The sequence below is a fragment of the Drosophila willistoni genome (assembly GCF_018902025.1).
Source record: "Drosophila willistoni isolate 14030-0811.24 chromosome XL unlocalized genomic scaffold, UCI_dwil_1.1 Seg141, whole genome shotgun sequence".
Classification (NCBI taxonomy): domain Eukaryota; kingdom Metazoa; phylum Arthropoda; class Insecta; order Diptera; family Drosophilidae; genus Drosophila; species Drosophila willistoni.
In genome coordinates this window covers 12,218,091-12,231,968 of record NW_025814052.1, presented here as the reverse complement: position 1 = coordinate 12,231,968, position 13,878 = coordinate 12,218,091, and the positions used below count along the sequence as shown (strand labels likewise).

The 13,878-nt window shown below is 35.1% G+C and overlaps 1 protein-coding gene across 2 annotated transcripts in view; it reads left to right on the top strand.

The window, feature by feature from the left end:
* LOC6641290 overlaps positions 1-13,878 on the top strand; it is a 53,127-nt gene that overhangs the window by 11,644 nt on the left and 27,605 nt on the right. For both annotated transcript variants that reach the window (XM_023175241.2, XM_002064168.4), the window contains exon 2: positions 722-778. The gene's annotated coding sequence lies outside the window, so the exon portion shown is untranslated. The remainder of the gene's footprint in view (positions 1-721; positions 779-13,878) is intronic.

Sequence of the window (13,878 nt, the reverse complement as noted above, 5' to 3'; positions counted from 1 at the left end):
TTTTCGAGCTTCCGATTCAAAGACAAGTGGGCAAAATCCAGTGCCGCATGGGTGGGTTATATTGAAATTCTTCTATATACCACTTTTAGGTCGAGCTCATCTCGTGCCATCTCACTCACAGTGTGTTGATTTAGGTTTCCGATGTGAACTTTGTTGTTGGATGATATTTTCTTTGCTGACTAACTGCAAAAACGACGTCGACAGACGTCCATTGCTCCCCAAAACTCATTCAACTCAACTTGCGGCAAGACGAAAAACCATTTCAAGTGCCGCTTGAGTGATGCATGGTAAGTCGCCCTCTCTCCCCCTCCCTGCAACCACACTGTTGTTGTTGTTTGGCTTGTTTATGCCTCGTCTCCAACTTTAACTTCATCTCCTTTGGCTTTTCTCATTTTTGTTGCTGTTTTTTATGTTTTGCAATATTACGTATTGTTTCGTTTTTTAATTGGCCATTTGTTGTTGTTTTGTTGATGGTGTCGTTACGCTTGTTTTCAGCCGCCAAACGCACACTCAGACATACACACACACACACATTTGCAAATATTTCATACTTAAATTAATAAATGAAATGAGTGAGGCAAAGAGCAAGAGGGGAGGGAAAAGGTTAAGCAACTGTTACATCGATTAAAAGTTTATTAACAATTTTGAAGAATTTATTTATAAAAATTGTTTTTATTTTTGCTTATCTTTTGCATTTAATTGAATTTATTTTCTATTGCAGATTGCATTTGGCTTTGATTCTTTCATATATATATGTTTATATCTTCAGTTGGATTAGGTAAGTTTCTTTAACATCAATTCAAGTTAAAATTAAATTTTTATCTATTTATTTGTTTGGACTTTCCAATACATATTTCGTCTTCTTTTGCTTAATTATTGTTTAGGAATTTTCATTTTATTTATGTTTATGTTTTGGCATAAAAAAAGGTTACTGAAAATCTTTGTTTGCCTAAACGTAAATGGAATTTTCTTATTTCTTATGATGTTCGATCAGATCACTATATAATTTGTGATAAATCAACTGCTTTGGTCTATATAGAGACATAATTATTGTTGCCTTCTGAACACTCCCACAAAAGGCTTAACTAGCCAATTTATTTAATTGTCCCGCCATTAAGTGAATTCATGAAGGTTATAAAAACAACAGAAAAGAAACGTTTGTTTTTTTCTTTGTTTTCAAATAAGCCGTTTTGTTGTCGATGTCGATGTTGTTGTGGTTGTTGCTGTTGTTGTTGGGATGTTCCGTAACATCTTTTCTTTTAAAGCTTTTAGCTATTTTCACACGCTTCGCCTGACAAGAGTTTATAAAGAAAAAAAAAAAAAAAACAATCCCAAAAAGAGAAACAAAACAAAACTTTAAAAAATAATAATAAAAAAGAAAAACGAGAGAGACGAAGAAACCAGAAATGCAAATAGAAATGATGATGATGGCCAACCGCAACGGTCAGACAGACAAATTGGAAAGAAGAAGATCTGAATTGCTAGTTGAGGGGGTGGGCAAAAGGGGCAAAGAGTGAGGGAGAGAGGGTGGGGTAGCTAGGTTAAAAATCGTTTAGACCAGCAGTTTTTTTTTTGTTCCAGGTGCCGAAAAACTAAAATTGTATTTCCCAATGAACTCACACGTTTCGTTTTGCTTGGCGTCAAACAAGCAACAACAACAACAAAAGCTTAAATAATAATAATCATAAAAAACACATAAAAATACAGCAAACAAAAAAAATACTCAAACCAAACCGTTGACAACTTGTTGACCCTTTTATTTCTATGTATATTTTCGTCTTTCTTTGTTGCAATTTGAATCACGTTTGGGTCATAAATTTTCATAGAAAAAAAAACAAAAGAGATAGAGAGAGAGAGAGAGAGAGAGAGACAGAATGACCGGAAAGCGTTATATAGGAAACGGAACGAAGAAATGAAAATAATAAAGTCTAAGCACTTATTTTTCTCTTTCCTTAGGTGAAAACAGTTAAAAAACAATTTCATTTCGATGAAAACTTTGAAAGGTCAGTTGACCAAATTAGCCAAAAATGAAACAAAAGAAGCAGCCTTTGATTTGGCCTAAGAGAAAATTTATCAAATCAATGAAATTTCATTTATTTTGTCATTTATAATGACATTTTTATATCCAAATTTTTAATTACATATTTGCTGGCTGTTTCTTTAAAATTTTATATCAATTATTTGCGATGGATTATTTTCGATTTTGAAAATTAAGAGAATATTTTAAAATAAAGACATGGGTAGGAAACATAATTCAAATTATTCATTAAAAACCAAAAGAAAAAGTCAAAACTTTCTTATGCTTTGTTATAGACAATCAAAAATATCGATATTTTAATGCTAAAACGATAAATGTTGAGCACCTCTGATATGTTATCGTTTTCCTGTACACCCTAAATCCCTATCTATCTCTTTATCTCTCTCTCTCTCTCTCTCTCTCTCTCTTGGTCTCTAGCATTGACACAGTTGCACGTTTACTTGTGCTTCCCTTCTATCCTAACCAATACATGTGCAATGAATTGCCCATCTCATATTTCGTGATAGTTGGCCCCAATAATTGGCTTACTTACACACATCTTAACGTCAAATGGTCATCTAATAGGGGATTGTGGAGGCACCTGCTGTAATATGACCAAGTTGAGTACCCTAAACGCAAAATGGCATATCAAGTTTTTCCATTAGACTCCTTGGGCTAGTTTAATCAATTGAATTATGGACTAGACCACATAAGTAGAAGGGAAAATGAAACTAAAAACTCGAGACTTTTGTATTGATTAAAAACAAAAAGAGCATTGTTAAAGTCGGTGTAGTGACCTTGTTTTTATGGAAATAAAACCAAATAAAAACAACAACTGAGCAAAGAAATCAATCCTTCTCTGTCTTTCTTTCTCTCTCTCTCTCCTCTAGCCATCCTTCTCTCTGGTGGTATCATCTTCTCCTCTATCACATTTTTCCTGACTTGTTCATGCCAACATAACTGCACTTTTTTTCTTCTTTTTGCCTGTTGCCGTTGTTGTTGTAGTGGTAGTAGTAGTAGTTGTTGTTGTAATTTTTCGCATAAATTTACATTAATTTATGCAATGGCTTTGCCATTGTTGTCGTTTTTGTTGTTGTTTTTATCGCATTTTCTCTGTGTGTGCGTTTTCTTTTTTTTTTTTTCATTTTTATTGAACGGTTTGTGACATTTTACGATTTTCAAAGTGAAAGGTACATATTTGGTAAATTGCCATTTATATATACATACATATATATATATATATATACATCACACATACACACACATGTTTAAATGGTGGAAATGCGGAGAGCGGGACAAATAAACGTAAATGCCATTTTTAAACTGGTTTTCCGGCCGCGACTACGTGCAGTTTGTGTACTTGAAAAAGGAGTGCACCCGAAAAAAAAAACATATAAACGACACCAAAATGAAACATTTTGCAATTAATGGGATGACAACAAAAAGCATTTACAAAATGTTCAATTAGTTAATCAAAAGTAACATTTTAAATTTCTATATTATTACACTGCGGTCGTCGGGGTCACCAAAAATAAGTATAACACTCTTTAGAAAGAAGAGCAAATTATTAAGATTTTGTTGATTCTTTTTTCTTTTAAAGGGTTATTTTCCTTGAAATTTATTGCAAGGGTTTCAATTGATTTATTTCTGATTTAATTAAAAGATTTTTAACATCCATAAAAAATTGAGATAATCCAATTTCAAGTGAAATTTTACAGACTATTAAAGCGGTTTGACTAAATCATCCATCTCTTTGGCCCACATTAAGTACACTTTATTGGTATTTTCTTCTTCTCCATTGGAATTTCGACGCCAAGTTGTTAAGCCTCTTGGGATGGATGGATGGATGAATGGATGGCGGTAGGGCGAATGGGTGGTGGGTGGTGGGTGGTAACTGGGATGGCAACAGATTTCACATTGTTTTTGCGGCAACTTAATTTTGATTTGTTTGTTTCTCCTTTTTCTTTTCCTTTTCATTTTGTTTTTTTTTTATTTTGTATCGTTCTTGCGTGTGGGTTGTTTTTTTCGGTTGCTGATTTGAAATTATAATGTTTGCAATGATTTTTCTTGCCCTCCTCCGACCCCTTTGGTGTAGGAATATGAATACCGAATGAATACGACCGTTATTCAGCGTGTGAGAAATGAAGCTCTCTGTGGCGCCTTTTTGCAGTGTGTGTGTGTGCGTGTGTGTGTGTTTTCCTCGATTCTCTTTATGTTGCCATCATTGACATTCAGTTGGGGTAATTAAATGATTTGCCGAGTTAACCTTTCCACTGCCTCAGTTGTCTCAGTTGGATTAATTATTAATTATAGTTTTCGTGGCTGGGTTTCAATTAAAGCCAATGCTTCACAATTAATTAAATAAACGTTCAAGTGAAGATGGTAGGTAGCGGGTGGTAAGGGGGGTAGTATAAGGTAGTCGGGTACGACTGGATAAGAATTAAATTTCAACTAACTATATGCTATATATAGGTACAGGACGGAAGTGACAGGAGCGGAGTAAGTTATAAGTGAAGGAAACATCCAATTCAATTGCTCATTAACAATTTTCAATTTATCGATATCTTTTTAAGACTTTTCTTATTAGATTTGACTACAATTTTCGATTGCTAATGCTAAAGTTATCGATAAACCCCTTAAGAGATTTAGGAATAATCAAGAACAATCAAAAAGCTTGGAAAGCGATATCTTCTTACCGATTTGCCAGTTAGTTATCGATAACATAGAATGTGGCGCCTCATCGAATAACTTGTTCGAATCCAAACCTGTGTGTAATAGGCATACAAACAACTTTTGTTACTTGGCTCTTAATTGCTTCTGGCTGCAGCCTTAGCAGAAGCATCTTGGCCTTTTTTGCTTATTTATGTATGTATATAACACATATTGTTATATATGGCTATATATTATGGCCTATATATACATGCACATATATTTACTATACATGACATGTTTTATTTAGAGCTTAGCTTCACTCTGTTGTTGTTGTTGTCGTTGTTGTTGGAGGTGTTGGCTTTTTTCTTTCTATTTTTAATGACTTTTTCTTCAGATTTTGGTTGTTGGTTGTTGGTGTTTCGCATTGTAGTATGTACATATAATTAAAATACATTTAACGGTACTTTTTGCCTTAAGACCATCTAACAATACAAAGACGAATAAGAAGAAGAAGCAGCAGCAGCCAACGACCTATGCAACAAAATTTTTAATAGCTTTTACCTACTCCTCATTCAGTTGCTCCTCCTCCTCCTCCGTCTCCGTCTCCTCCTTTGTCTCCATCGATCTAGTCAGCTCGTTTCTTTGCTGACTTTAAAAATATGCATCACCGTTTACAGTGAAAACAATTTATGAAGTCAAATGTCTGCTCTGGCGGCAATTAAATGCACATGTGACCTCGGATCCACCCACCCCCCGCATTTCGCACCCATTGCCCAGCATAAACTATGGCATATCTGTACCATATACAGACATATACATACATTTATAGAGTGCATGAGTGTGTGTGTGTATGTGTGTGTACCTAGGGAAAAAATAAAGCGAAAAAGACTCAACAGCCAAGGCACCGACACCGACAACGACACCGACACCGGCAGCTGCTGTTGCTCTCAATGAATAAACTTTGCATGCATTTAATTGCTCTGCAACGGCAAATGGCAAATGCAACTGCAACTGCAACTGCTGCATTTGCAACTGCTGCAGTGACTGCAAATTAAATTTGATTTAAAACAAGCCAAGAGACTTCTCCCAGGCCCTCAGAGTGTATAGTTCAACACTTTGCATACTATTCATATACATATACATATATGTATATATAAATATATAGTATACATTTCATAATAAATGTAAATAGCCATCGGCGAGAGGTGTTTTATAAGTTTATTAGAAGAATTTGGATTTCAAACAAAAGCGGAAGAGAAAGTGCGTGCTTTTAGCACTACAGTTTCCTGTACCTTTCTTGCCCACCCTCGATAATGTCACAGAGAAATGGTGTCAAAAGACATTTCGAGGGCCTTTGATGCATTTAATCAGAGTAATAATTTGCTATTAACCAAAAATTTAACGTTCTTTATTATTTTAAACCATTTAACGCTCTGTTAATCAGTAAATAAACTGCAAAAAGTTGAGACAAAACCGCATTTTAAATAATTCCTTAAACCATTTAACTGCCACAGAGAAATAAAAGGCCAAAACCAACAAGGAAAAAGTAGAGTATAATTCTTCATAATTGTAATAAAACAAGGGTATAGATGGAGTATATTAAGTTAGGTGACTGTTAGTTAGTATAAACCCAGTTAAAGGCTGAGATGAAAGGGGAACCTTATTTCGTCTTTACCAAGGATAATTGTTTGTTTTGTTGCCTAGCCAAGGGTATCTAAAAGTCGTTTATATTTAGTCATTACGAAACTTCGTTTTGTGTGCTGCTCCATTTGATTGCTTGAAAGCTTAATTAAGCCCAATGAGTTTGACTTATTTGTTCATTACAAAATGTACAACAAAAACAGAGAAAAATAAAACCCCAACATACAAAAAATTAAAAAGGAAAATAAAAAGAAACAATAATGAATTAAAAAATATACATATACATATATAGGTATATATACATATATATATACATGTAACGATGGGCCCAAAATTGTCCACTCATAGCTTGATTGGTGGTGGGGGGATACAAATTCAATTAAATGCAATTCCATTTCGCTGCAGGAGCAAAAATTTATTTTATTGCACATTTCAAAGGATGTGAACGAAAAAAATGTGACAAACAAAATTGCACGACGCATTTTTCGCCGTTGACAAGTTGATACAGTAAGTAAGTTATTTACTTTACAACTTTAAGTTGAATTTTTCAACTTTGGTGCCCCTTTTATGGCTTTTATGCTTGCCTTGAGAGATAACTTTAAAAGTTACATGATTGGCAAAATCAGAAAAACTTGATTTATGCCATGGAATGAACCTTCAAAGTAATTGGCCGATACCTTCCTGGGCAAGGTTGTTGTCAGCCCAGTTTATCGGTCTGTCTGACCATCTCTCTGTGTCGCAAGGTAAGTAAAAAAATAAATAAATAAAGAAAATGAACCAAAAACTCAATTGAAATCATAAATAAAAAGGGCAAACGAAAAGCAACAAGCAGCAGGGTTCATTAATCAAAAGACGAGATATATAAATTTTAGACCAACACAAAAAAAAAATTTAATTTATCATCTAAAGTAACAAATTGAAATTTTATGATTTTCTTTTTGCTTTCTCCCTGTCTATTCTCTCTCTCTCTCTCTCTCTCTTGCCACCATTTCATAATTATCACAAAGGAAAAGCAAAGAAAACCCAACAGCAACAAAGAAAACCATGCTTGAGTCTAAGTATTTTCAGACATAAATTTTTCAAAAGATAAAAGCGGGAGAAAAAAAACACGAAAAAATATATAAAACACAGACACACACACATACACACACACATTTAAAATATGTGTTAAAAGGCATAGAAGAAGTTTATATACTCTTTAACATGGTTAAAAGGCTTTAAAAACTTGTATATCGTCTATACATCTAAACCCGATAGATAAGAGATTACTTGATCATGGTTAAGATAGAAGAAGAAACATCTGTAAACGCATATACCCCTTTTTGCAATAGAGTATAAAAAAAGGAACACCGGGAAAATGTAAAGACAGCAGCAAGCGAATTTTTTCTCACGCAATTTCATTGCGTGAACTTGGTGACAATTTTTGGGAAGCTAGAAAGTCATCACGAAAAGGTAAAGGAAAAAAATGAGATGTGACAGGAAAGCTGCAGCTGCAAGATGCTCGGGGCAGGAAGAGGGCGGAGGGCGTGGGCCACCGAAGAAATATATGTATCTATGTATATGAATCTAGGTACAGTTTCGCATATTCATGAGGTGGTGCATCTAACCAGTGTAAAAGGTGGGCAAAAGAAATTCTCTCTCTCTCTCTGTCTCTGGGATGGGAAATGGACTTTGACAGAGTGCACATGTATCCGCATATAGCCAAGTTAGCTAAGGTTATGTGGAAAACGCAAATTGTCGTTTTGAAAATTGAAATAAATTTTAAAATTTAATGCCCATTTCAAGTTCCAATTAAACACAGCCAAATGATATTGAATATGAGTACAGTTTGTAATGAAAACTCATTTCTTAGCTGTAGCTAATGCATATATTCATATCCAAAATGTGATAAATCTAAAAATTGAAATGTTTCATTCAGCTGTATTCAATTTTACATAGTACAACACATAAATATTTTATATTCGAATACAAAATTGCTACTAAAAAGATCTTTTATTTAGTGGAGTGTTTTTAGCTTTAATAAGTGTTTATCAAGTGAGTCATTGGTCAAAGTGCATTTTTAGATAACTAACATAATCTTTTTTTCGTTGAACAAACTTCTGTTCTCAGGATTAATGTGGTTTATGGTGGATTTTCTAGATATAGATAAGGAAATATAATTATTTAAATTGAATGATCAAAAAAGCAAAGCTTGTATTTTTGGTTTGTGGATTTAACTAGCGAGTGCAAGGTTATTAAAAGTGATTAAAAATTTACTAATTAACTCATGAGAGTTACAGTAAAAACTGTCTTAGGGGATATCCTCTTTGTCAATTAAGATTCATTTGAAGACGAGTTAAGCTATGTGTTGAAATGAGTTTCCACTGTGTATATGTGTATAAATATATTTTATTGTTTGCTTGCCATTTACCTGTTTATTGTTTAAATTAAAGCTCCAAACTTTTCCACGCAGACGAAATCTTTTTTTCTTTTGTTTTTTTGGATCATTGTAAATATTTATACACTTAAATGATAAGGAACATGAGTGTGGCTATCTTTATATGTAAGTATATATAGATATATACATATATACATATATGTATATAGAGTATTTGCAGTATTATGTGAAATATGAGCTACTAGTGCATTTTTCTTATAGTCATCAAAAGAGAGAGAGAGAGAGAAAGAGAGAGGGGGGAAAGCAAGATAGAGACAAAGACAAGTGAATAAAAGAGTGAAATGTAAGATAGGAAGAAGAAAAGCCTTTGTTATTAAAAGACCCACATACACACATGCAATATGAGTCCACATATGTATAGATGTTGCCCTTTTGGCCTAGTAAAAGAAAGAAAAAAAAATCGCCAAGGGGGTAAGGAGGGGATAATAATCGTTGGAAATCTATCTATTGAAGTCAATCTAGTTACTTGCATCTGATTTATGCGTTTTTAGGCGAAAGTACTTCGTCGCATTGCATTACATCGCATCGCATCGCAATTCCCTCTTCCACTTCGATTCATCTCGTCGTCTACACTTTATTTACTTCTCCGTTCGGTTCAGTTCGTTCCGTGGGGGTGGGACGAGGGAGGGTGAAGAGGCTGCATACTCCATGTGTCATTTTTATCGTCATTCTTGTCCCCCACTCGTTTTACTTTTCTATCGTCTTCAAGTGCAGCATAAAATTGCCAACAATCTTCCGTCACTTTCTCTCCCACACGGCTTTTCGGTGGTTATTTCTTTTTTTTTCCATTTTTCCATTTTATGACTCAGAAGTACTTTGGCTCTGTGATTGAGTAGACAGTGCCAAGGGGGAGGGGGCACCATAGAGAGAGAGAGAGAGAGCGAGAGACTGAGGAGGGGAGTGGGAATATTCCACTCTATATCGAAGTAAGTGCAAGCAAGTTTTATTTGTGTGGCAAAAATGACATGACGCTGGCAAATGGAAAATCGCAATGACAACCAAAAGTGGCAAGCAACAACTTGTCGCACAGATTTGGACACAAAAAAATAAGAGTATATATGTATGTCCATATATATTTGCCTCACACAATTCATTGGAAAAGTGAAAATTGCAACAAAAATCCAAAAACGAGAGAAATATTTACTTGTTTTCCATCATTCCATTCTTTCTTTTCTTCTTATTCTCTTGTTTTTCTAACGAAAAATCTTTAGGCAACATCTGAAACAAGTTGCACATTGTTATTATTGTTGCCACTTACCAACAACGATAACAACAACAACAACAACAATAGAGCTTTACCTTACCTTGGGTTTGGGGGCAAGTTGCTGTGGCTGTTGCTGCGCCTCACGATGCGGTTCGCTTTGGTTCGGTTATGGCCACTTGCAACACACACAAGCACGTACAAAAAATATCTAAAAAATTGATTAAAGTTCTTGCAACGCGCAAGCGGCATCAATTACCTGTTGCGGTTAAAGTCTGAGGTTTTCTGTTTTTGCCAGTAACCGAATTGAATCGAACAAGCGATGAGACGTTGTGGCAAGGAGACGTAGGCAAGGCAAGAGGCAAAGTTAAATATGATTACAGCGCTTGGCTTTTAGTTTGAAGCATTTTTTAGTATATGCGATAAAAGAAATATGTGTTTGTCCGTCCGTCCGCCAGTGTGTCTGTGTGTTTGGTGCGGTTAGGTAGCATGACCGCATGTTGCATGTGGCATAATCAAGAAAAAAATGTCTGTTGTTGCTGTTGATTTCGTGAGACGACGACGGCGACGACAACACGCATGCTCAAATGTAGCAAGAAGTGTATACATACATACATATACTTATTCTTAACCATATATATACCCTTTCCCAATCCAATAGATAGCTCTTTGTATCCGAAGCTTAACTGGAAGATAGCTCTTCGGAGGGGCTTCAATATAAAAAGCTTGTGAAACGTTTAACTATCTTTTCGGTTATATAATCATCATCAACTCTTTCCCCTTCTACTCCAATTTCATTTCCATACAAAATGTTATGGGACATTTCATAATCTTCATTTTATTGGCTGATATTTTATATCAGATTGCATTGTCAGGGCATTTGCAATTTCGACATTGAACCGGGGACTTTGTCATTTCGTTGTTGCTGCCTCTCTGTTCCCTTTCTTTTTGATTGATGATATTACATGTGTGCAGAAGAAGATGGTCTCTTCTGTTCACCCCATTCCGAAAACCGAAAAAAAAAACTGAAATAAAAACTCGTTGACTACCTCCCTTGGCCGAGTGTCTGCCATTAACTTGGCTTTGGGCTTACTGGCTGACTGGCTCATTCGTTTCGTCTATCTGGCTGGGTTCGTTCGTTTGCCTGGCCAAAAGAAAGCGCTTAATTGCTTTTGAATGCCTTTCCGTGAGTTGCATTTGCCGCCAGCAGACAATCCCAAGCCCCTGCGTCAACTTGTTTATGTAAAAAAAAGAGTATATACATAGGTACATATACATATATATATATAAGAAATGTAAAAATCATTAAGCCAAGCAGCAACAAAAGAAGTTGCGCATGCGCTTTTCTTTGTCCCCTCCTCTCTCTCTTCCTCTCCCTCTCCGACTATCTCGGAAAATAAAGAAACACAAAATTGGAGAGAACCTTAAAACTTAATAACGAGACAAAAGTCAAAGGAAAAGGCAGAAGGCAGCACTTGAGACCTTCATTTGCCATACACAATAAATGCCAAAAGCTTAGACAAATCGACAAAAGAGAAGAAAAAACCTTCCGACCGCGAGTACCAGAATAGGATAGGTGAAAAAAAGAAGAAGAAGAAGGCAAACGGAAAAGAAAAAGAACAACCAAGAAGGAGAATAAGAACAAACCAAAGCAACCAGATATACAATTTACTTAGTTGGTTATAAATTATACCCTACCATGCCGACAAGTCTATTTAAATGTTACTTTAGAATGCAACTGATCAAGGCAAAGTAAAAAGAAATGCTACATCGATAAAAGAAAATCACGTTTAACTAAATTAAACTTATGAGGAAGGAATGGCAAATCTGTCTAGGCGAATAATTTTTTTAAAAAAAGTGGATTTCTGCAGGGTAAATTAATGGGCAATTCCTATAAGATCTAGCTTAAGATCTGAGAGTAAGATTTAAATTCAAGAATAACCAATCGTTTTAAAAATTTCACTTCTGTTTGATAGGAGATACACGACTGTACTAGATTCTGGCTATACAAGATTCAGTTGAATAAAAAAGCTTATAAAATACTTTAAGATTTCATATCTTTGCAAAATTAAGTTACAAAACTAACAAATTTAAAATTGTGGTCTACTTAAGCACTGACTATCGAGGTATTTAATTTTAACTATATTTGCCATGGAAGATTTTGTTTTTATTTTCAGCTTGTTTGATTTTTATCGCAACTAATCCTTCTATATAAATGATTGTACAATAAATCACATTTTACGATTTTAATATTTGGTTCTGTTTCTAATTAATTAATTATTTTATTAAAGATTACATATATCTTAAGGGCATAGTGACGTCTTTACGTATGCGTGATATTTTCATTTTTCTTATTTTTCTGCCCCCTTCACATTTTGCAACATTTTCAAGTTGAAGTAGCTGCTGCTGCTGCTGTTGCAGGTTGTATAGTACTTGCCGCTGCTCTCCATCCTCTTTGGTGGCATCTACCCAAAAGCTTGGCAACGACAACTCTCAGCTGTAAAAGCATTTGGCTGCATCATTAATGGAGGCTTACAGACAGAGCAGAGACGACGACTCCGTTGTGACTAGGCAGAAGAAAAAGTACTGCAAGTTAGTAGGCAGAGATCAGGTGGAGTGGGAAGGGAGCAACCAGAAGAAGCGGCAAGTAAATATCAACTCAGTCTCAGTCTGTTTTTGTTGTTGTTGTTGTTGTTGCTGCTGTTGGTTTCGTAAAGATAGGTTTTTGTTGTTGTTGTTCGTCTTCTTATTTTCTTATTCAATTCCTGGAATTTAATCAAGGTGCATCTTGAAAAAAAACACACACACACACAGAAAAAGAAAAGAAAAACGCCGCTGGCAGCGATTTTGTTGTTGTCGTCGTCGTCGTCGTCAACGGCTTTGGTAGTAGCATCTACAATCGTTGACTCTGATGTTGTTCCCGTTCGTCGTGGCTGCCCAAATAGTTAAAGGGCAAAATAAATAACCGTCTCGTCGCCAACAACAACAACAACGAAACCAAACCAACAACAACGACAACTTTTGCCTATAATGATGTGCCGATAATGAAAGAGCAAGTTGTTGCCGTTGTTGTCGCTGTTGCCGTTGCCGTTGCTATGAAATCATTTTGTAGATGCGCGTGATGTGATAATATATTTCCTACACCCCATTTTGCCTAGCGGCATCAGCAGTATTAGTAGTAGTAGTAGAGTATTACATAGTAGTAGTAGTAGGCAGAGGAATCCAAGAAGTTACCACATACATATTTTTATAGTCAACTAAAGTTGTCATATTTATTTGCACAAACTTAAGTGACACAAGCAAAGGCAAACCCAAAACATTCAAAATAGACTAAACCTCATACTGATTCACTCTTACATCAAAAAATCTAGTCAAAGGTAAGTGATGGTAGGAAAATAGTGTGAGACTTAATTGGTTTTTGATTATCAACCAAATGAAAACTATATACGGATTATGATTAGACTAGGATCATTTTGAAATTTAAGACAAACCTTGCATTTAAGCCATCTCGAGGTCAATCTTCCAAAACAAGGGTTGCAATTAGTTGCAATTCCCAACTAATTTAAGCGTTGAAATAGCTATATAGACAACCTGCTCACCTTTTTGTGTTGCTTTTGAAAGATTGACCTCAAACCTGTTTAAATGCAAGGTTTGACATAAACTATAATAGCCGAAGACATCTACTATTGAAAAGACTAGTGCGAATTTTCAACTCTTCTTCGTTTTGTTTGATTTCTTTCAGTAAAGGCACATACTCAAGAAAAAAATAGGAAACAAGTAAAATAAATAGCTCAAAATTGTCCTATTTTCAACAGCTTTTACCAACTCAAATGTCCTGTCTCCTGTCAGCCACCTCCTCACACTGTTTCTAAGCCTATAGCAATATAAGTCCCAAAGATAACAAGTAGTGACCATGGGAAAGGTTTTTTT